This window comes from Polyergus mexicanus, unplaced genomic scaffold (genome assembly GCF_030449975.1).
Source record: "Polyergus mexicanus isolate NDT 795.1 unplaced genomic scaffold, iyPolMexi1.0 SCAF_12, whole genome shotgun sequence".
NCBI lineage: Eukaryota > Metazoa > Arthropoda > Insecta > Hymenoptera > Formicidae > Polyergus > Polyergus mexicanus.
In genome coordinates, this window is record NW_027223332.1 from 1,720,219 (window position 1) to 1,741,582 (window position 21,364).

At 36.4% G+C, this 21,364-nt stretch overlaps 1 protein-coding gene and 1 long non-coding RNA gene across 4 annotated transcripts in view; one reads left to right on the top strand and one right to left on the bottom strand.

Moving 5' to 3' along the window:
• Positions 1-21,364, top strand: part of Sfl (N-deacetylase and N-sulfotransferase sfl) — a 384,325-nt gene that overhangs the window by 112,145 nt on the left and 250,816 nt on the right. The gene's annotated exons all lie outside the window — the stretch shown is intronic.
• The window catches only part of LOC138938257 (uncharacterized), a 98,381-nt gene continuing 97,966 nt past the window's right edge, over positions 20,950-21,364 (bottom strand). The window contains exon 5 of the long non-coding RNA XR_011447671.1: positions 20,950-21,262. This is a non-coding gene — a long non-coding RNA (uncharacterized lncRNA). The remainder of the gene's footprint in view (positions 21,263-21,364) is intronic.

Consider the following 21,364-nt stretch of genomic DNA (forward strand, 5'->3'; position numbering starts at 1 on the left):
TACACAATTATATTACATTATTATTATATTAAATAAAAAAAAGGATTTTTTTTTAATTATAGAAAGATAATATATAATTGATGTATGAATTGATCTGTAAAATTGTCTCATGTCTATTTGGCAGTGTTTATACTACGGATGATTTGGTTAATAGAAATGCAAAAGTGCATTATTTCGATCAATGAATTTTATCATCGAACGAATCCGGGGATAATGCATCGACTTTAATTGGAACAGAATTTATTTGCATTCCTCGCGTAGCTTTCATCGTAATCCTGTTAAATATCGCTTTCCTCGTCGTGTTCACCTTGCTGTATACGACACTTTGTCCCAGTTCCGCGATACGACGACAGAGAAAGAGGTCGGAAGTTTCTGAATGTCGGTAATGAATATATGAATGCATAAGCGTGTCGCCGTTTGTCACTCAGAGATTGTAAATGTATCATTTCATGAGCACGCATATCAAGATTACATTCCCGATGCCAGCAACGTATTTAGCGACAGTATGTATTTACTGTGTTGGTTTATTATTCTCGTTAAAGAGATTTCTTTAATTAAAAATCTGGCCTTTCTCTTTTTTTATTCCAACTCCACTTTTGCATTTGTTACTGCAATTTTTAATAATTACGCAAGTTTTCAATCTTTAATAATGAAATCATTAGTAACGATTCGGCTAGTTTTATTTATTTATTCTTTTTTTGTTTTGTTTTAAACGCTAAATAATAAAGATTCTATTCGTGATTGTACGTCTGAATGAACAATGCGTAAATATAAATGAATATTCATTCATGATAGACATCTGTCCATCGAATCTACAATCTTGGCATCATCAATCGTCACTATATAGATAGAGATTTCATTTATAGAGAAATTTTAAATCAAACCACCATTACTCACGACGCGGTAACTGCGACGGAGCATTTTGATTCACCAGGAGGCAATTGAAATTCGTTTCGTCACCGGCGTTTGCCCTTTTTGCGATTTTGCAATTTATTGTAGGTATTTCAAGATTCTGAATCGGCACAATTTAGCGGTACGCGAAAAAATACAATTCGTTTCGCGTACGTGGCAGAGCTTTTTAGATCCTCTTTTTTTAATTTTCTATCTATCCTGCGGCAAACTCGACGAATGTAAATTTTTGTCGATTACGATTGGCATACAAAAATGCGTTTCATAAAATACATTCGTAGTTTGTCAATCATGTGGAACAGCTTTCGAAAATCAAAACGTAAAAAATTACTCGTTTTGCGGCCGATCGCAAATATAATTTATGATACAGGGCAAAATCGTTTAATTTTACGTTCATGGAAAAAAAAAATATATGTATAATTTTTGTTTTTATGCTGAAAATTGTCGTGAATTTCGACACTTCATCTAACCGAATCTTCAAAATTTTCAGACAAAACGGATTAGCATCGACCGTAGCCGAACGAAGGGGACGTAAATCAATTCCGACGTGCCCTTAAATTCTATTAGTGCCAACTGCGATTGCATTCTTCAAATGAAAATAGGGAACGAGATTTTCACGAGGAAGCGATTTCGACAAAGCAAAGTCGCGTCGGGCGTGCGATTAGATTTTACACTCTCGCTTTACTTTCACGAATGCCGTCGTTGTCTTCGTTGTGTCCTTAAACGAAGTCGTTTCGCCGGAGCGATGTGGAGCGATATCGGAAAATAAATTTTGCGTAATCGCGTTTCGACCATGGAGAGTACTGTGGCTATTAAACGCAGGAAATTCTTGTCCTGCTCTGGCAGAGAACTAACAGGACCATTTCCCTTTCCAGTTTAAACTGCCATTTATGAAACCGTCTGCCGCGGCGAACGAGTGTCCTGGTTCCTGTTCTATCGTTGATGATTTATTCAATCGCGCGCTTGTCGATATTTATCGTTCGGCAGCTATTCCCAGGGGACCAGGCACACTCTCGGCGAGATAAATCATATTATCGTAGACAAGTAGCGTCCAGTATATGGCAATCTGCGCCCATGCCAAAATCTGCGGTCGTACGAGCATGGAAATCATATTAGACTGATACCATATTGCTTAATGGCGATCATTTGCTTTCGTGAACATCGATTGCGTTTTTATGTCGCCATTAAATAATAAAACGAACATGGTATTCACGGTTTTCTCTTGAAATAAAATCAGAATATTTTTTTAGTATTTTTATCGTTTCCATTAAATATAGCGTTTACAAAAACTTTTTATCGTAGAGGGAAATACGAAACGAATAAAAAGATAAATTTTTACATTTTGTTCGATAATATATCTATAAATGTTTATATAAGATATTCCACGTTTCTCCGTATGCTCTATCAAATTATCGGCAAGATCGGCGCCAGTTACAGGCAAATGTAACATGCAAATGCGACGAGACGTTGCAGCGCACATCGTAGACGTCGTCCTATAGAATGACGCGTTATCGTCGAAGGGTTAATATGGAGTTGGCGAGTTTCCCTCAGAAACTTCGGACCCGACAGCCTCCGACGCGAACTAAAGCAAAGCCTCGCGAATTCTCCGAGGAAACACTCCTGGAGAAAATCTCTCACGATAGGAAGCAAGCAAATCTTATCCGGATGGAATAGCCGTTTGGGCAAGTTGCTGCAACGATTGAATGCATGCCGCGTTCGATTATTTAAGCGCGCGCCCGAGATTTCCCGGGCGCAAGTTCGGAGGGATGGAAGATCGTTGAAGATCGATGGGAAACATTCTCGCATGCCGCGAGACGATGGACGTATATCGTATGTATAGCGCGCCAAGGAAAGGAGCGTGTGTCTGCTGACGCCGCTTCGTGGAGAGCGATATCGATTTCGACCTGTCGAGCGTGAGCGATTTAAACTCGGAAGACGGAGAAGATAAGTCTCTGCGTCTCTTTCCACACACACACACACATATATTTCTCTTTCTCTCTTTTTCCGTTTTTGTCCGTGCTCTCTCTTGCTCCGCCAAGTCGATCGGATTCGCCAAGGAGTATTTCTATGATTTACTTCCTCGACTGACGCTGTCGTATCCTCGGCGACGACGTAGCAACGTGATACCGTTTAGATTGTCATAATAGGATTGTTTTTTTTCTGCTAGCTATTCCATGCATTTAATTTATTATATATATAATAACAAAAAAATAAGATAATCAGGATTTTATCTCTATGATATTACAAAGTTTAGAAAAATATCTCTTTAAAGTTTTCGAGAAAGTTTTATATAAATATGTATATATATATAATATTTTTATCAAATTTTTGGAAAATGTTAATTTGTACAGCTTTTGGTAATCGCAAAAATTTCCTAAAAAAAAAAGATTAAAATTATTTTAATGTATCATTCAATATATTTTAACACTTTCTTCAGATATCTTTGAAATTAATTATTTTTAACGTTGCATCTATCTCACGCCCCGCCAAAATAATATTGCAAAGAAGATATTTCGTCGCATCCGCTTATGCCGATAGGGTTGATGAAATCATAGAAAAGATACGCGTTAAATCTACATTTTCGAGAATATTATTCAGCGGATATTCGCGTGCTAGATGGGACGTCGTGACTTCGCCCAACCATTGCGGCTACTTTGCGGAACCGAATATCGATTTCGTATTGCACCGACAGATATCGAAAATATTGTCGTTTGTATGTAGCGGAAGGTGCGAGCAGGTAGACGATTTGGAATTCCAGATAAATAGTTACGATCATCCTTCCGGTTCCGCTTGCGAACCCGTTGCGTGAAACATTTTACAGGGAAATTCTGCAGCTTACGCGTGTCGGCAAGTGTTGGTCCCTTGGAAAATAATATCGATTTCGCGTCGTCTAGCATGAACGATTTAAGCTTTGAAAACAGAGAGGGTTTATAAAGCCACCGTACCGTTCTTCCGCAGCCGCGTTCCGAATCAACCCGTATCGTCGGTTAAAAACCACCACATTCGCTTATCTAAACACTTTAAAATACCCTATTGTCTCTGCTATCACCGAAACGGTAAATAAAGTTGGAGAACGACAGTGTATAATATCGATCGACTGGTTACATCAGTTGTTCTGATCTCTCTTCGGTTCTCTTTTTATAAAAAGAATTCTTGATAGTTTCAAAGAGTGTAAACGCGTTCGGCTTATATCTACACGTTATAGGGATGCCATTACGGCGCCGCAGTGTCTTTAATCAACAGCGGCGATCACTTGATATCTACAGAAACCTGCACATCACGCGAATGTAAGCTATCGGAGTTGTGGGTCACTGCAGATAATCGTGACGTAATTATATGCGCGTTTTAAATGAGACGCTAGCACCGATAGAGCTGAATCGTACTTTTTGTGAACAAGATTGAGTTAATGTTACAATCATTTTGTCGGCGCGAGCTTGTTTTCTTTGCAATTAAAATTGTTTATTGCAAATTTACTTTTCGAGCGAATATTTCTTAGATAATTACAGACTATTTTCTCTCATATTTCCTCTTAATTTCAAGTTATCCATTATGTCTTTCCGACCGAGGTTGTCCGCGATTGTGATCTCGAATCGTGCTACGAGAATGAAAATATTTCCATAGCCGGTGGATATAATGTCCGTGCGATTTTCTTACAAAACACGACGATGCGTCAGTTTTATAGCTATGTTAGGGGATTAACTTGGCCAAGGGGATGTTATACGCGTGCGTTAATGGACGCGATGGCTGATAACGACTTCCTGCCTAGCATCTTCACGAACCGGCATCGCGCCCGGAAGGGGTTCCGCGGACGATATCACTTCCCGACATACATCGAGATTCCTCTCCGACAACGTCGCCTTTAAAACAGTATATTAGACCGAGGGTTATAAATCAGACAAACGGGGGTAGCAGCGGTAGTGGCAGCGGCGGTGGTAGTTGGTGATCGTGGTAGTGCTTAGTAAGTAAGATAGTACGGGGCTGTGCCCCGTATCGTATGGGTTACGTTTTACATGCCTACAGGATGTATCAGAAGCTCGCGTTTCCTCTATGAATTTCTCGATAAATTTAGAGCCAAGTTTTTCTCAGCCAAAGTTTTGATTTTCCTAGCTGTTTGAATCTTGAATGATATAAGCTTCAGATACAAACAAGCAGAAATAAAACTGTATAAAACAGTATACTACAATATTTACCTATCTCTTATTGGTATAATTATTTGTAAATTTTTGTGTTACGTGGTGATGTATTATCACTTTATTTGTTAAATAAAGTCATAAGGAAATTTATAACCGTAAAACGCAGAAGAAATTTGTCGCAAGAATTTATCATACTAGTACGAATATCTAATTACGAGATTACGACTTCTGATGCATCCTGTATATGCATCCTGCGCGCAAGGCAGGTAGAATTGCTAGCAGGCTGGAGTCACGAGGGGGATAGATAGCCTGCTGCTACAATATTGCTTTTCCCTGGCGTTAGGCCAACTCCTCTCTTCGACGAAGAAAGGATGAGGGGAAGGAGAAGCGCGTGGAAAAGAGACAGACGGAGGTAAGATTGGAGGGAAAGAAGCAGGTGGATCCCTATCACAGTGGATAAGCTCTACGTAGGCATCCTTTTAATCTGCGTGCCATTCCATTCCTCTGTAGCATTTTTCCCCTCTCGTTCGCTCACTTCTCTTCTTTTTTCATCTTTGCTTTTTTTCCCCCTTTTTTCGATACTGCGTTAAACGGTGTCTTATCCCGCCTCGGCGAGCATGGCCGCCCTTCAATCTTCGTCTGTCAATCGCCGGATTTAACCACGACCTCGGAAGCATCAACGAGGATGACGGTGATAAAGGGAAAGATTATGGAACGGATACGTTTTCCCCTATCGCGGAGAGATTAAATTTGAACGGTGGTTCACCTTTTAAGAAGCCGCGAAGCGATCTTATCGCACCGCTCGTAATAATTGTCTTTCATAAAGATGTGTTTCATAAAGCTATGGAATATGTATTTCTGTTACAATAAAAAATCTGTGATAATGAATTTTCAAATTGAAAACAGTAACACGATAAGAAAATGTAAACTTTATTTTTATTTTGCCGTAAAAAAGAGACGTTATTATATTATTATGGAATTATGTAAAAGTGATTACAATTCGTACATCACGAAAAACTTAATTTTTATTAGACGGCACTTACAATCCACTTATAAATGTATAGACATATAATACGAAAATATGATAAAATCATTCCAATGAAAATGCTTTCCAAGAACCTGTGAATTTTCCAAGTTGGTTTACACTGTCCGGAGTTGGAGGCTCTTTGCGATTTCTACGATGTTACGTCAGGCGAAATGAACTCTTGAAATTATTCTACGATAAGTTATTTGAATAATCGTAAGTTAGGAAATTTATGAAATGAGTGAGATTCGTTGTGAACTTCGAGAAGCAAGTGACTACGATTCTCGACTTGTACGGCTCTCTAGCAAGGATTTATTACCTACTTTTCGTTCAAACAGAAAATCTCAATCGTGAAATATTTCAAACAATTTACTTTCTGTATAAATTCTTAAACTTACATACCAACATATATATATATATATATCAACTGCATTTTAATAGAAACAGTCTCACGAGCCTCTGTACAGATAATTGTTTAGAACAAGAAAATTAGGCCAAAAGTTGTAATATATGTTTAACGAGTTTTAAAACACGGTACAGTTACACGTTCGATTCTCCAGAGCACTGTATACATATTTTCAAAAATATCTCGTACAGAGTGAAGTAGAGATAATACTAATTGGCGCGCAGCGTGCTTTCTCAACGAGTGCAGTGACGGATGTTACAACAATGTATAACATACGGATCGGGTCTAACGATAAATTGCACCAGACTGTGCTATCTCTAACGAAAACACCGTTTCCGCGAACATCGGTCCGCATACCGCTACATACTACAACCGACGGCTGCCTTATCCTTCTTCATTACCCGACCCGAACTTTTCGGCGTGTGCCCGGCTGAATTATATTTTTACTGTGGTTCCGGTTCGCTCGTAAACGCCGCCGCGAAAACAGCCTGGAGATGACCGCAGACCCGTTACTCTCTTTCGTGTTGGCGACTCTCTAACTAATCCACTAAATTCCATCGCCACTGTTATTTTCTATTTATCGCGACCATAGAGAAAGAGGAGAAAAAAGAAATGAGTCCGGTTCTCAAAAGAGATAGGGAGATGTACGTGCAATACGAACAATACGAATACGCGGGATAGGATGGAAAATCCAGAGGGAAACGTATTGAATGAGAGAAAATCGGTGAAGAGCAAAACGGACTGGCGATCGGGAAGAGACGACGATCTCGCGGCAATGGCTGATCGGTCAGCGCCGTCATCCCTAGGGGCGATCCGCCGGGTTAACCGATGCAGAGTACGACGTAGCGGGGTATCCTATTGCGACCAGCTTGAAAATCACTCGAGTGTACCGGCGACCCCCGACTGGCCCCGGCCAGTCTGCGGTCGCTCATTGGACGTTATATCTGCAGTATTATATAGATGCGCACGTGCACAAATACATACAAATACACGCGGCAGGCTGTTCCACGAACACGTATATATGTAGGGACACGAGACAGCGATGCTTCCGAATCCCAGCGGGAGGGTTCAGAGTAGGTGGATGAGTATCGGTGTTAACGTCTCAGTGGACACGCCATGGCGCTGTCCACTCTAACCGATAACGTTGCCAACTCGTTAGGAATGAATGAACGGCGCCAGGTTGGGAGGATCAGGTGACGCGAGAATCAGAGACAATGGAGTCAGCGATAGCCTCCGTTCGAATGTGCCTGTGCCCTCTCTTTCGCCTTGTCCTCGAAACTTTGTCGGCGCAGTTCGTCTTCGATTACTCCGATACCTCGTAATTAATCTCGAGAGTTCGGAAGGTGTTTGCTACAGCTCGTTATACCGGAGGGGGGACAGAACCGTCGTGGCGGAAGAGAACGAGAACGATGGGGGAAGCTCGAAACGAACACTGTCTTGAGAAGCTAAGACATATATATAAAAGACAATCGGGCGTGTAGACGAGAAAAGGGTTCTCGGTAAGGGATGATTTTACTTTGAGGGCGAACCCTCGTCGCTGGAGTAATCAAAGAGCGTTAATCGTCCGTGACGAGATTAATTTGATTTTATCGCGCCGCCTCCATTTTATTTACGACCGATTACCGACGTGGATGGTGTTTCGGATGTATCTTCCGCTCGTGTTTCTGGATGATGCTTCGCTCGAGAGAGGCTCTTAACGTAAGCGGATCTCAAGTAACTTCCGCGTGAACGTAAAATGGAAATAGGGGTAACACGTATATTGATGCTCGTCGTTGATGGCCCGCCGTTTTTGAGAATTCAACTGCCAGGGGTAAGAAGTATCTCAGGTTACGTGCAAGCTGGTTAAGAAATGGCCTTTAATATTCATGTGTAACTCGAGATATTGGCCGACCGTGACGAGGGTAGTCACCGGGTCAATTGTAAATTCAAATTACCGTTGAAGTTAAAGCGAAGCATCGAGAGGCGCGCCATGGCTCTTTAAAAGGATGCTCAAAGAAAATTATAACTTTCCCCATCATTGATATATTATCTCTTATCTCTACGCTTTTTTTTTTTTAAGTAAACCGTTCCAAGTTTCGAAAAACTAAAATTTCGTATCATCTTATCATTCGGCTGACAAATTCAAATTTCCCTTTTGAATATACACGATCGTTTCCCTTCAGACGAACAGGGACAACTTATCGTTATTCCGATAAGGCTACCTTCCTCGGATGCTCCGTCTAGCGTGAGAGTAATCATGTCACACGATCGTAAGAACTTTCGCCTCAACCGTAGATCACTGTAAATCACTGTGCGTGACACGTCCCGAAACTTTACAAAACTTTCGTTTCCCTTAAACTGGCGCGCGCGGTATTAAACTCCGTCGTAATCGGGGATAACGATGAAGCCGGATCGATCGTCGTCGGTGAACAAGAATGGCGCCAAGACGACTGCGGTTCCAATCGTCACGATTCCGTGCTCATAGATCGCTATCGTGATATCGTGCACATTAGATCCTATACCGAAAGTGCGACTCCCTGAATCGTTCGTTGAACGCGACATTGTTTCCCGAAACGGAATAAACTCGGAATAAACCGCAGCATAAGCTGTGCAACTTCTACCGAATAATCAGAGAAAGAGAGAGAGAGAGAAAAATACAGAGAGTATAAGAACGTTTACTATGTACTTTGCCAAGGGTAAATTTATTTAAGTCAGTTGAGATATGACAGTCCTAATTAGATATCATGAATTGTATTTGACTTGATATTTGACTTAATAACTAACGATTTGTTTATAATGTTAAAATACACAATTAGCTTCACGAAATGCTCTAATTATGACATATATAAAACGATCTAAATTTGACTTGTAATTAAATGTCGATAAACTTACAAATATTTATATTATTTGTTATTCGATATTATACGTAAAGTATATCGGCAACTTTCTTTGTCAAAAATTTTCCGAGAGAAAACCAACAAACGGACAACCTCGAGCAGCAATTTTTTCGCGTCAGAAAACGATTGTCGAAGAGAAGCGGAGGAGTCAGACACTGTGAATGGTTCATAAACTTTTGGGCGGAGACGGCAAAATGATCCTAAGCTTTGGTCGAGAGAGATCCTCGACGACGTGACGGAAGGATATTGTAAGCATTGTCGCCGCAGGTTTATATGATGGATAGACGGACGAGAAATTCCGGGGGGGGGGGAGGGGGGGGTCTTCGAGCTCGCCGCTCAACGCCGCTTGATTCCCGAGGTGGAATGCGCGCCCCTTAAAAACGAGGGCTGCGGATAAACTCGAGTAATTTGTCACTTCGCCGCTGTCTTCTGTACAACGGACTGCGACGGCATACCCTTCATCGTTCGCGTAAAAAGCGAGTCGCTTTCTTCCCCGCCTCCTCCCTCGCATACCGAGCCTCGACGAGATATGACTTTCTGCTCGCGGCAGAAACAAAGAAAAAAGCGGCTACATCCGCCAAAAGTAGAAGTCATTTCGTTCCATTTCCGTGTACGGTTCTTTTGCGACCAATCATTTTCTCTTCATTAGAGTAGCTACTCTTCTTTTAATTGCGTTTATAATTTGTCATTCAAGATCTTAATATTGTATCATATGCATACTGAATATTTTGCAAAATAGGAATTTTAATTGTTAGTCATGATTTTTACCGATTTTTGTATTTTATCTAGAAAAAGATTCAAGATTAAAAAACACATCGTCAATTTGTATCAATTATTACAAAATTTCTGTCATTACATGTTCGTATTTTTACGTTCAAAAGAAATTTAATAAAATCTCTAGTCAATATCTCATTTTGCGATATGTGACAGCTTTACGAAAATCGAGAATCTAGAATTATCTTTGTTATTTCTGCTCCTTCTTCTTCTTTTGTGCTGTTTTTTTTTTCGTGCCAAAAATAGTCGAGTCAACATTACACGCTTTACCGAACGATCATATCGATTCTGCATAGTTACTTTCTGAAAAAAAAACAACCGATATCTAAAGATTTTATCGTCAATAACGAACACGGATGAAAAGAGGATAATTGTTGCAATTTTAAGAAAAGCGCAATTATGTTATGCTATATGTATATGTATATATGTATGCAAAATGCAATAGAGTAAAAATTATATGACACAATTTGAAGACGCTTGTTTTTTGTGTGACTTGATACTATATTTTTCTTTATTTTACATACTAATATCTTTCCTCATTATTGAGTGTTTGCCTATTTCTCTTAAGAGGTTTATGCAGATAACGAATAAAGCGCGTATACGCACGCGCGCGTTAATCTGCGGAAACAAACTAGATGTAATTATAAGCGATACACGGTGCTTGTGTTTATGAACCGCTATTACGAGGCTAAGCTATAGTTAAAAGCTTCATTTAGTGGCGGTGGAATTCTAATAAAGGTTGAAAGTTGTTTCATATAATAATATAATATCTATTACATTTTATTTTAACGATTTAAGATAATTGCGTCGAGATGAACAATAAAATATAGCTTAACCCCTTGATATAAATTGAAATTACATGATACGTGGAATGCTCTTGTCAAATCTTGTATAAGAATGACTAATTAATTAATGAATTAATTAAGAAATAATTAATGTACGATCAATAAAATACGATATAATTTTCTATAATTTTTGACTATAATTTTCCGCACCAAATGACAGTTAAAATATTAGTTTCATCTCTCTCTCCTCCTCTCTCCTCTCTTTCTCTCTCTCTCGTTATTTAAATCATTAAAATATCATTTCCGTTTTTGGCCTTCTCTTTTCTTGCCGTCGTAATTCGCCGCAATTTGTCTTGCAAAAGACAAAAATAAGGAGTACGTTGCTCAGGCCCGTGGTGTGAGTAGCTCGTGAGCTAGAGTTATTGTAGATAAGAAGAGCATGGTGGACGAGGGTGCAAGCCCCGCAAGATGGGACACTCGTTTGTCATGGCTGAATAATCGCGGAGAATGGCGCGAGAGAGTAACATGGTATACAAAAGGGTGAGAGTCACAGTGATGGAGGACGTTTAAATGTACAATGAAGACCATTTACCCTCGGCTCTTTCGTAGCGGTCTGCTCATTCCTGATCGCGCTTTTCGGACGGGTCAGGGAAAGTGCCTCGTAGAGAGTTGGAATTCGCTTCATTGATGCAGCGGTGTCCAATATTCGTGTGAGAACTTAGCTATCGTATAGCTATATGTACAAAATAAAGCCACTGTTTTTTTGTTGCTTTTTTTTTCTTTTTTTTTGTTACGAGTACGCATTTGATAACGCTTGGATGAAGTGGAGTTACGAAACATCCGGCCAAGTAACGATAACAGCGACGACAGACGTGATAAAACCAGCAGCATCTTCTGCCTGTATTTTCGAACATCAGCGTATTTTTGTTACGCACTAATGCGATATATTCCACCGTCCTCCTCGACGTAATTTATCATTGTCCGCGCGCGCGTTCCTTTAGCATGCTGTTGGCAACAGCATTTTATCGCGCGAGACGATGAATACAACCTCGCGTAAAGTAACTAAATTTATTATTCTTATCAACTAGTTATTCCCGATATTGCCTGCAATAATTTTTTCTTTACCTTTCGCCTTTTAATTTTTTTGCTTTATCGAAACACGACAACTAATGCGTTAAATTTTAATTTATTCAATATTCATCGATACTTTATATATGTGTGTGCTGTTATAGCGTTAGCGCGCGTCAAAAAGCAGATCTCTTGTACAAATTCAAATAAATAATCTAATAATCTAACTCTAACTAATTAAAAAACTGTTTAAAACTTTTATTTACTCTTAAAAAAGACACGTTAAACCGATACTCGCATATATTGTTGCTTCTTTTCCGAGATGCTAATTTCGGTTATTTCGACAGTGCGCTGTGCATTATTTCATATCAATAAAAACCATGGTTATCATGGCTAAACCGCGTATTTGACAGTTCAAATATTAAATATATGTGTATAATTTTGATTAGTTAATATGTAAGAAATTTTGAAAATGTGTGTGTGTGAAAAATTAATTAATGCTGTTAATGAATTTAAAACTTCATAGATTTGAAAGAACACGGTTAAAACTATAGAAAAATATAATAATTATAATAGAATAGATCTTCTTTCGGAAATCATAATTTTTCGCATATCGTATAAAGACACATCCAAGTATTAGGATAAATAGATTTTTTTCTCACTTCCGACTTTTTAATTAGATTCTTGCGTAGCATACCACGAAATATAAAAGAAACTCTCAACCTTTGCTTTTAATTTTTACGCTCCAACCAATATTTCAAGAGATATCTCGACTTTTTGTATAATATTTTATATTATACGTTTTATATGGAAACCTGACAGTAAATACCGTGCGATCTCATGAACGTGAAAGAATTAATTAATGCTGCTAATGATTAAAACTCTGTAAAAAATAAAAGATTACAAAACTATAAGAAGATTATAGTAGAATAGACTTCTGTTTCTCAGAAATCAATTTTTAGTATGTCGTATCACATATCAAGATATTTCTAAATCCCGAAGGGAGTATGAAAATATTTTGAAGCCCTTTTTCTCTTTGTTTTCTCGATTACTATCTCTTTTGCTTCCATTTTATTTTGAAATATTAATATAATAAATATATATATATATATAAATTACTATCTCTATAGTGTCTCTCTTAGTCTGAATCTTCCCCTTCGACATGTCCGGCATGGGTGACCTATCGATAACTATTAGCGTTTTCGAATGAAGCAGGTTTGACAGCTTTGAGATTTTTAAATTTAATTTGCCATGAATATATGTTTGACAAAAAATAGGTTCAAGAGAATCTGATTGATATAAATATATAATGTATTAATAATATAATATAAAATTTATATTCCGTTTCTGACGTTATTTTGGCTTCAAAGTATAAGATTTTTTGCCCCGATCAATCATCAAATGCTTCTTTTATTAATCTAATAATTCAAGTACCCCTAATAATCTAAGACGGAGTATATGACATTAATCGGTCTCACAATGATCAAACCTGCATCATTCGAAAACGCTGTACGTTATCGCCAGCATAGTTCCAAGATTCATCAGAATACTCAAACCTCCTCACCCGGCAAATGCCTTCGTTAAGGTGGAGATACCATCGAAGAGGAAAAGTTTTTATTTTAATTTTCTTTTAATATAGGTTTTACGAATTTGTCAAATAAAAAATATAATATACACAAAAAATTATATAAAATATATATAATATATAATTACAAATATATAATGTATAATTACAAAATATTTAAAAATATATTATACAATGTATTACAAAATATATATTATAATTAATTTTATATATCTAATATAGAATTAATTATATCACAAATATATATTGCAAAATATGATACGAAGCTTAATTGTAAAATATAATTTAAAATGTAATACAAAATAATTTATCACACAAAAATATCCGAAATATTTATATAATGCAGAATTCACTAAAAATTTGTAGATCAGATATGGCTGATAAGCAACGATTAATGCAATATTTATGATTAATGATCAACATGCAAAAAAAAATAATAAAGCTTATTAAGTTCTATAAACAATTATGATCGGAAGGGTCGTTAATAAAAAGTTATCGATCGTTTTTCAATTAAGAAGAAAAAAATACTTAGATTATTGATGCATTTTGCGTAAAATTTCAAAGAAAATATCCGAGAAAAGATAGACGAAGCTTCGATGTAAATCAACGATTAAATCACAAGATAAACCGCGATTTAAAATTTCCGATAAAACGCAACAAATAAATAAATCGACGATAGCCGTAATACTCAATTCCAATGTATATGTAATTTTTGGAACAATCGGATGAACAATACGTTTTTTTTTGTAGCATTTAAATATATTAATTTGCCGATATTTCATTGATATCGGGGTACTCATTTGATTTGTCTCGAAGTTTTAAAGTAAAGTAGTTTTCAAATTTTTCATAAGTAATTTTTATTCTTTTCAGTTTTCCTAAATGTAAATTTTGTTTTATTATCTCTAAAAATAATTTTAATTTTATTTTAAAAATTTGTCTGATATATAAATAAACTTAAATTTTAATTTATATATTCTTTTTTTATATATTATTTTTTATATATTATTCTATTTTTATATACAATATTATATTTTCGTTTTATTCTTTTATTTATTTCCCCAATATTTTAATATTCCTAATACTCTTTTAATTCCTAATAAGCATTTAATTTCGTAAAAATCTTAAGGAATTAAATAACTACCTTAAATTAAAATAATTCTGATAGTCCTAACAACCCTACTTTTGCTGGCTAAGCCAGCGGGAATCCGGGATCACGGAAATTTCGGGGAACGTGTCCTAATCGCGTGGCCTACTCGCGTGCCCAACTCGCGTGCCCAACTCGCGTGCCCTACTCGCATGTCCTATTCATGTGCCCTAATAAAACGCACCGTACGTGGCTTCCGTTGGGCCAGTTGGATCTACCTTCCGTTGATCCTGGCCATATTCATTCTGGCTACACCTAGCCAGAGATGTAGCTTCGATCTCTATCAGAGATCAATGAAGGAGAGAAATTCCTTCCGTTGTCGGCTAATTATTATCGCCGATACATGAGCGTAATTTTACGCTCGTTTACGGTCGTGAGACGTTACGACCGGTTGTCACATGCATCATTTTAATATAACTTTAATTAATATAATGCCAAGTTATCAATCAAAATTAATTGATTAAAATTCTTATAATAATATAATTTTGTTCTTTATAATTTAATAATATATCATTTTCTCAATAATATATAATTTATATTAAAATAAAATTGATAAAAGATTTATATTTTATACAATTTAACAGATCGATAATTTGGCATTATATCAATCAAAGCAAAGTTTTAATCAATTTGATAATATATGAATGGGCTAAAAAATTAAGATAAAATCGGCGTAATATAACAATAAGTTATTACTATTTTATATAATTAATAAATTTACTTTAGCGTCTTCTTCATTAAACAAATAAAATTCATCAATTAAAAAAATATTTTACATCCTTTGCAAATTTTTGCTTTAATTCATACTATAATGTGTTTTAATGCATAGTAAAAATATCTATATTGAAAGTTATTTAATTCAATCTATTCTAGCCCATCCATTTTGAGGCAACGGATCTATTTATAATCTACAGTCTACATATATATCTACAATATCTACGAATCCGTTATCTCAAAATAAAATAAAGTTTATCACTCACCGGCACTGATGCGCAACAGCGGAGTTGTTGGTCTTGAGGCTACGTTGTCTGTAACATACAAATGTAAAATTCAAATTATAGCAGCGCCCAAAATATAATTAATATTTCAAAAAAAATTATTATTTTACATGCCAAATTTTATATCCGATGCATACGATAATAAACAGATACATAAATATGAAACAATTTTATAAATTCTGAAAGGACTGTTTTTTGTAATAGTAAAAACATTTATCGGATTTATGTAAAAGTCTTTCTTTTTAAAAAATTTATTTAAAAATCTTTCTCTTGTTTAATTCATTAAAATAATGAGACCGAATTAATACGCGTACGCGATTTTTATCAAACAGAATACAAATAATAAATACTCACCCTTGGGTTGCTCCGCTGGTGCAGGATGCCTCTCCTAGGCCTCCTCCTCCTCCCAGAATGTCAGGGTCGCTACGTTGCTCTGTAACATCCAAATAAAAGATCCAAATTATAGCAACACTCAAAATAATTACTATTCTAAAAAATTTATTATACGCATTGAATTTTTTATTCGATGCATACAATAATATGTAGATTAATAAAATAATTTTACAAATTTTGAAGAAAAAAAAACACTTTTACTAATAATTTCATATACAAGCTATAATCTAAAAGTAGAAACTTTTACAAGATTATAGCTTTCATATAAAAATTTTTTCTCTTTAATTCTCTTTTGTCTAAATTATAAAAAGCCAAATTACGCGATTAATTGCTCAATTTAAATTGCACATATGCAATTAATAAATAATTAATATACAAATAACAATTTACTTACCACAGGGTTGGTCCACCGAAGCCCGATGCCTCTCCTAGGCCTCCTCCTCCTCTCAGGTTGATTTACACACGCGATACTTAAACGGCACTCCCGCACTTTTATTAAAAGATTACTTCCGCACTTGTACGCGCGATACTTTTAAAGACACTCCCGCACTTTCGAATTTCGGCACGATCGAACCCCGCTTCACGTGAGAATCACACTTCGAGTCGACAAGTCGGGAATTCACCGATTACTTCGAGCAAAGGTTAAGCGGAAGCGGAAGAAGACGAAATCGATTGATGGAATCGACGCGAATGGGGTTCGCTCGACTCTTGACCCGCGCCTGCTCCCATCGAGGGCCGACTAGAACATCGTTAGGAACGATTTCATACGAACCACCAAGTCTCTATCATACAGACTGAGCCGGGTTTATCGTAAGGCTGATAGACGGGTCGAGAATGAAGATACCCACCTTCTACGTGCTAACAATCTAGCACTTCGAAAGCGGGAGATCAACTTCTCTAGCGAGCGAAAATCGAACCTAATTAGAACAGCCGACTCCTCAGATGCCAAACATGTTAGTATTTCTACAATGTGCTGTTAGACGGTACAAGAGAAGGGACCCATTAACGACGATTCCAAAACAATCGACCGAACTCTAACCGATTCGGGCCGAACCGTTCGTCGGAGCAGAACGTGCCCTCAACAGCCGATTCTCGAACCGAAGTTCAAGATTAACCGCGCGAACATGCATCTATACTATGCACGAACATACGTTGCTACGCGGTCGGCATTCACCTCAGCCGCGATACTGAGGCGTTTTAACATTGCGCCTACATTAATATATTAAATTTATTAATATATAAATATTTATATAATATATAATATTAATATAGTATTAATATTAATTGATATTGATATAAAATTAATTGTATTAATAGGTATTAATATATTAAAGATTGCAACGCTGAGAGACATCCCATTTAGCCGGCAACGAAGTATGATTCTCGATTACAATCGTGAAAACGAGATAAAGGTCCAACGCGAAAACGCGACGACGCGAAAACGCGAAAACGCGAAAACGCGACGCATCGTTGCTCGTGCGACACGATGACGGCAACGACGACGCACTAAGGTGCGTTCAACGCACGAATGCGCGTGCCACATATGAGCCATTGTGCGACTCGTGGCAATGCTGTGGTGACACGCGACGCGAAACACGCGAAAACCGTCCGCGGCGCGATGACGGTACCGACGATTAATTAATTATTAATCTTCTCGATATCTGTCGCGATCGCGTTTAAGAAAGGAATTTTATGGAGTCTCGCACTGCTACATTACTGCTCGAGTATCGCCGCGCGAATGATAACAAACACGTAAGAAAGGAATTCGAGCGTCTCTCCCCACTACAGTTCTATTCAAGTGCCTTGGTATAAATGATAACAAGACCGTGATACGTAAACAATGTTGACGCGCGTCAATGTTTACGCCGCCAAGGCCTATGTTAGGTATTGTCTTAATTTGCTGCCGAAATATTTTACGTACTATTATATTATTATACGCGGTATGTATATGGTGTATGTGGTGTACGCGGGGCGAATATTAAAGTATATAAAATATATTTTAAATTATGATTAACTATTTTATTGAACGATTGATGTATTATGAGAAATCTTTCATTATATTAATTATTCGATTTTGCAATTTGATTGTTTAATTGTGCGATCTTGGTTCGAATCATATTTACATGCCGTCGAAAGTCGAACGATAAAGCATCGAACGAAATATATTTAACTTTAAGTATTTTTGAAGAAATAATTATTGCTTATAAGGATCGCAACAAAACAATAATTCATAATTTTGATTCCTATTACTTCGATTTTTAATTAAATATATATAGACATCACTCGAAATATCCACTTCAAAACCTATCGTAGCGATATAATTACGTTTAGTTATAATATTAAATTATAATTATTATTTAAGATATATAAAAGATAACTAATTATTAATCTTATCAAATTATTTCTCGATACTTGTCGCGATCGCGTTTAGGAAAGAAATTCGACGACTTTTTAAGAAACTCTCACCATTTTTACGCTTCAACTATTATTGCAAAAGACATCGTGATTTTTTTTTTCATTTTTATCTATTATCATTTATAAAAACTAAATGGCGCATTTTATAATATTCTATATAACACACACATATACTTTGTAATATTTTAATAATATGCCATGTGAGCAGCTCTCATCGAGATATCCACTCTTAAAAAAGCATGTTAAATCGATATTCGCAAGTATTGTTACCTCTTTTCCACGACGCTGGCGGTGTGCATTATTTTATATCAATTATATTGTTTTAGTTTTATCTATAATATCACTATTTTAAATTTTGCTTATCTTTTCTTTCTTATTTTATGTATTGATTCTCTTGCTAATAAATATTTTCGAATTTATTATTTAAGTTTTCGAATATATCGCATTTATTTTGTAAATATCACCAGGGATGATATTATCACAATGTGTGAATTATACAATAATTATTTCTATAAATATTATATTGCAAGTGTTTCTTTATCAAAACGTGCGCCTCGGAAAGATAACGTGAATAAAGGTTTATCTCCTTCTATCGAGATGATTCCTCTTATCTCAAAGATTCTCAAAGATACGTATCGCGTTTCTTCCATAAATTGAGATTGATCGTACGTACAAAGTCAGTCCGTCAGTACGTAGTATTACGAGATGTTCCGATTTCGACGACCGGATGTCGTACTACTTCCACGCTTCGTAACGGCATCGCAACGGATATCGTTCGCCGAGTTTCGCAATCTGATTTATGACAGCCAGTGATCGTACCCCCAGGCGTAGGTGGGGCAATTCGTATCTGCCTTGGATTTGATGGGCGTTGGCACGACGATTCTCTGATGCTTGTCTAACACGCAATGATGTAAATTTTGACTTAATCTCGAGAGCGCGTTATTAAAGAATTAATGCTATTGCACAGAGAAGTTTGAAGGATTAACTTCTTTTAGAAGAACTTCTTTATTAGAGACGATATATATTTATAATAATATAATATTTCAAGTATCCTATACATATGTATAACACGCACGCGTCAATGTTGTTAATATTAAAATTCACCAATTTATTCGAAAGAGATAAATTTTCGATGCTATATTCAAGTGACTAATTAATCAGGACGTAACGTAATTACGGTAAGACGCGGTGAAGAACGATCGTTGATCTCTCCGCATCTCAACATCAATAATCATTATGTGAGCCTTGCTATGCGATGGAGCAAGAAGATGCCGCGCCATCCGTTCTAATTATTCAATATGAGAGGATTATTAACATTTGCGCATCAATGCGAGTCCGTTCGGTCGATGCGTCGCATATATACAGGGTGTTCCCAATTTAAATGGCAAAACTTCAGGAGCGTGTAGGGGACCGAAACGCTAAGATAGAAAATCCTTTAGAGGTTTGCTCGTTTTTGCTCCATTTTGGAGAAAATCACAAAAAAAGAAACAAAACAAGTTTTCGGTTTTTTACTTATTTATTTATATCTTATTTATGTTATCGTCTATTTAATGCAGATATTGTTCAAAATGTCGCCCTTTTGCAGCAATGCAAGCATTACATCTACCACTGACCTCATTAATTGCAGCTAGACATTGTCCTAGTGATATTTGATGCACCGCATCTATGATTCGGTCTTTTAATTGCTCTCTTGAATCGATTGGCACCGTAAAGGATGACATCAAGTGTTTACATATGTAAGAAACCTTGAAGTAGAAAGTTTATTCGGTGCCAATCAACTCAAGAGAGCAACTGACAATGAGAGATTGAATTTTTGCGATTTTCTCTAAAATGGAGCAAAAACGAGCAAATCTCTAAAGGACTTCTTGTCTTAGTTTTTCCTACACTCTTGAAGTTTTGCCATTTAAATTGGGGACACCCTGACATATATATATATATATATATATATATATATATATATATATGTATGTATGTATGTATGTATGTATGTATGTAGGGATTGGTCAGGGAGATCTCGCAGCGTCTCGAGTTAATATCTAAGTGATGCACAATCTGTAATACTAAATGCCGCCTTAATGTGAATGCAGCATGTGATAAAGGATTTTGACTCGAGGTCATCATATATTCAAGGTAAGACTAATTTGCAACGAATAAATCCGCCTCAAGATTTATATTTCCATTTCAAGTTGTGTTTGAAAAATGATAATAAAGATAGAAATATTACATTTTACGCGCAATACTTGTGAACTGAGAATAACTTGTTAGAATTATTCATTAAAGAAAGGACATACTCATAATATTCAGGGAAAGATATAACTTTAATGAAAAGTATCGCATATATTTGTAGATTAAAACAATAATAAATTTTTCTTATTAAAAATATTCTAAGAGTAAGAAATAATTTTATTAAAATGTGATATATATATATAAATGATTATTTCTTGTGCCTTTTCAATACCTTTTAAAAACTTATAATCGAGAAATATTCGCTCGTAAGATTAAATCCGTGATAAAATTTTTAAAGATTCAATTATTCTGCCTTTCTTCTAGCGCGCCACTGACGTGCAGTTATTAAACATTTTTTTTCTTTTCCATTCAATCGATAAGCACGCGATTTCTTTGATCTATCTTCCCGTTTGCAAGCGCTGCAGATTTTAATACGTTACCGTCCTCAGGGCTCTATAAACTCCATTTTAATCTTCTGTTTCGCTAACGGGATCCGACTTTCTTTTCATCCATCTGCGCTCCTTAACTGTAACAGAAACTCTTTTTACGACGCAAATATGATTACATCGGAGAAAAAGGAATGGAGAAAATGTAGTGAAATAACTTCCTATTTATTATGCTTAACCGT